This window comes from Mauremys mutica, chromosome 10, assembly GCF_020497125.1.
Source record: "Mauremys mutica isolate MM-2020 ecotype Southern chromosome 10, ASM2049712v1, whole genome shotgun sequence".
Classification (NCBI taxonomy): Eukaryota; Metazoa; Chordata; order Testudines; family Geoemydidae; genus Mauremys; species Mauremys mutica.
The window spans coordinates 19,429,453-19,433,353 of record NC_059081.1 but is presented as its reverse complement, the minus strand read 5'-3'; positions in this window follow the sequence as shown (position 1 = coordinate 19,433,353).

The following is a 3,901-nucleotide window of genomic DNA, read 5'->3' as shown; positions in this document are numbered from 1 at the left end:
AGAACTGTGCCATGTCCTTTCCTCAGGGCAGCACAAATAGGCTGGAGCATAATTGTAAATCTGGCCTCAAGACTATTGAGTAGATACAGAGACTTGTGCTTATGCCCTAATTTCTAGATATTTTGTAAAGCCCCAGCTCTGCCATGTCACGCTGTGACCTCATTAGCTTTGCCAATCTAAGCAAGGACTAGAGCTCTTGAGTGCATTGTGAGAGCTTTCTGGACTACTGCTGAACATTGAACACGTTTTCAGAGAACTATCTATGGCAACTCCAAGATCTTTTTCTTGAGGGTAACAGCTAATGTAGACCCCATCATTTCGTATGGATCCTTGGGATTATATTTTCCAATGTGCATTGCATTGCACTTAGCAGCAGTGAATTTCATCTAACATTTTCGATGCCTGGTTACTTAATTTTATGAGGTGCCTTTTAACTCTTCACTGTCAGCTTTGGACTAAACTATCTAGAGTAATTTTGTATCATCTGCAAACTTTGCCACCTAACCATTCACCCACTATTCCAGATCATGTTATTGAATAGCACTGGTCCCAGTACAGATCCTTGTGGGACCCCACCATTTACATTTCTCCACTATGAAAACTGACCTACTCTCTGTTTTCTATCTTTTAACCAATTACTGATCCATGAGCAGACCTTCCCTCTTATCCCATGACAATTTACTTTGCTTAAGAGCCTTTGGTGAAGGACCTTGTCAAAGGCTTTCTGAAAGTCCAAATATGCTATATTAACTGGCTCAAGATTGTTGTCACCCCCAAATAGATGGGTGAGGCATGAGGAGAGGTGTTAGCTCCAGTGTCCTGGCAAAATTCCAATGTGAGTAATTACGTTCCGTTTCTCTAAATTTCCTCACTTTCAACTGCTTACAGAATTCTCCACTTCCTGTCATAAATTGTTGTGTAATGGTGCTGTGAGCAATTAAACAGCTGCTACATTTTACCCGAGAGGTTGCTGCACCTCGGTGGTAGAGGAAGTGATTTTTTTTGCATCTAAAGATTTTAAAGCACTTTGGGACATTGAGATGCAAGATGCTATATACATGAAACATGATTATTTACTATCAGATCTGTTATGTAGCCCATCCAGACACATGTTGTACTTTAAGACTGAATACTTACTGTAGGTATGGGTTAAAATCCTAGCCTTATTGAAGTCAGGGGGAGTTCCCCACTAATTTCAGTGGACACAGTAGTTCATCCTATAATATACTAAGCATAACTGTCAATCTATCTAGTGAAACACATGGTTCTCCTGAAATATGTTAGATGCACTCAAATGGAAGTAATTTATTATGAAGTTAAATAAGGGCAGATTTGGACCCAAAGTGTACTTTGGGCCATAAATAATATTTATACTTCATAACTCCTTGGTAACTTTATCTTGATACTTGTCACCTATATAGAGCTTTGCATGCTCAAAGCATTGTATAGACATAAAGGTGACTGCAGCTCAGCCAGGATTTCACACTTTAATTATTAGTCCTTTGCAACGCATGCAGGTAAACATTATTCCATTTTACAGATAGAAACAGAAGCACAGAGTTTTGCTTGTCTAAGGCCTCATGGCATAGCTGAGTATGATCCTGCTACAACCCTCTTCTTGCTTTAGTTTTAATGCTAACAAAAGTTTTAGAAACAATATTGGCCAATTGCTTGTCAACATTCATGTTTTCCAGTAGAATCAATTAGGATGTATTTTTTTCCTTTTGTATTTCTATAATTTAACGACTAGGTTTCTTCTTCTAAAACTTAAATGTGAGTGAACCAAATCTCTCAAACACACACAACCACCTCCTACCTCTTGGGCTGAAACCTTGAAAGCCACGGTTCAGCTTGTTGCAGATTTTTATGGTTCAGTCATAACTCCCTGAAAAACAGGGCTTTAAAACGGAAGTGCTGACAAAACTTTAAACTACAGCAGTGCAAATGGCGCTGCAATAATTTATAATCTACAGGCAGCTCTTGGGTTTATTATCACTATGACAAATGCACTGTCATTGTTAATAGGATATTTCCCAGCAAGGACTTCTTGTTATGCAAGCCAGGTTCAGTATGTCATGCAGCATGATAGCAATAAAGTCTACAAGAATTTGTAATGAACTTCAATTACTAATAGATTATGGTTAATGGGAAATATGTGCAGTAAAGATATGGGTTTTTATATGCGCCTTCTGGTACTCTACTAGGCTATGATTTATGATACAATTTATGTTAACATTCTCCAGTATGAAAAAAGCCTAAATTGGTGGAAAGCTGCTTCATCCATAACAAATATTTAAGATAATTTTGCACATCATGTAAATGAAGATATCAAATTAGATATTAATCCATTTCATTTTAGCATTTGTATTTTTATTAATATGAAGACGCTGCCCTACTGTGTAATGACATTATATATCCCATCATGAGTTGCAAGCATGAATTACGTGGACATTGTGAAAATGACGTTAGCATCTAAGATGTAAACGCAATTGTTCAAATTGCTGCTGTAATTAAACAGCATGATTAAATTATACATAAAAATATTCTAAAGTGACAGACTTGAGGCTGCTCAGACAAATGCATTTGGCATTGAACCAAGCCCGTTTGTGAGAACTGGGGCCCTTTTAAGTAGGGGTAGTGTTTTGGAGACCAAATACAGCACGAAGGAAGGGTATTTTGGAACCAGCCTTTTTGCTCTCTTTGGCTATGCTCTTTCCCTATGTCTTGCATCACTCCAACAGTCCGGTCCTCACAAGTTCCTTTTGTGCTATTTCCACCTAGTATCACTCTTCCTATAAACAGAGCCTCTTGCAGGAGCCATTTCTGGGAATGATCACATCACACAGCACAAGAGCCCTGAGCCCACAGTTATTTGCAGGTGAGGCAGAAAGCTGGAAGTTTTGTCAATATTCTGACAAAAGTCCCACTAACTCTCCCACTTCTTGTGATAAACCCCATGCACCCTGAGTGCATGTGCTCATAAAGTAGAGAAATGAGGGGCGAGCTACCCATTTAGCCGAAATGCTTCATCATAGCCACAGCCCATGAGAGAGGCAATGCCAATGGCTAAACACACATATCAAGCTGCACTTGGCTGGAAATGTTTGTTTTTAGTTTCTGAAAAATATACTTGGCCAAATAAAAGGCACAAACCTGCATTCCCATTTAAGTATGTAGATAATACAACACTAGACTTGAGTGGATTTGCTCATGATTTGTGTGCATTAGGAAAGGATCAGGCCCCTACTGATCAGCTTGTTTAAGACAAAGTGAGAATGTGGGCAGAAGCCAGTGCAGGAGAGCCCAATACTTGCCCTTTGGTACAATCTGTTCTATTCCTAAGGCAAACAATTATATTTGGCAGAGAAAGGGACTCAGCTAAGCTAACATTTCATAAATCTCAAGGGGGAGAGGAGGAGTCTTGTGAATTCTAAAATAGTGCTATCCTGCAGCCCAGTTAGTGGCCCCACTTACCTTTCATTAGGCAAAAATGGAATGTCGTTTGAGAGGCATGAAAAATCTCTTACAACTTCAGTGAACCAGCAAGCCCCAAACTAGGTGCTTTTCTCCTTGCTTCCTTCCTGGAAATGGAAGTGCCCAATTTAAAGCTGAGTAGTGTATCCTCTTTAACACTCAACTGGTCTAATTCTCACTTGTCCCTGTTAACAGAGGCGGCTGCCAATATAGACGGAAGTTTAATAATTTGATATATTCTCTATTAAAAAAATGAGATCTTCTGAGACACAAACGGAACATGCCAGAATTCCCTGTATTCCTTTGTTTACAAGGAGTTTTCTTACTCAGCCTGAGCTTCAAGGGGCCAGCACTAGAGTCCTTTCTTTATGAGCAAATTCTGTTTTTAAGTAGGAAGCACAGAAAGCTGTAAGATTGTACAAAACAA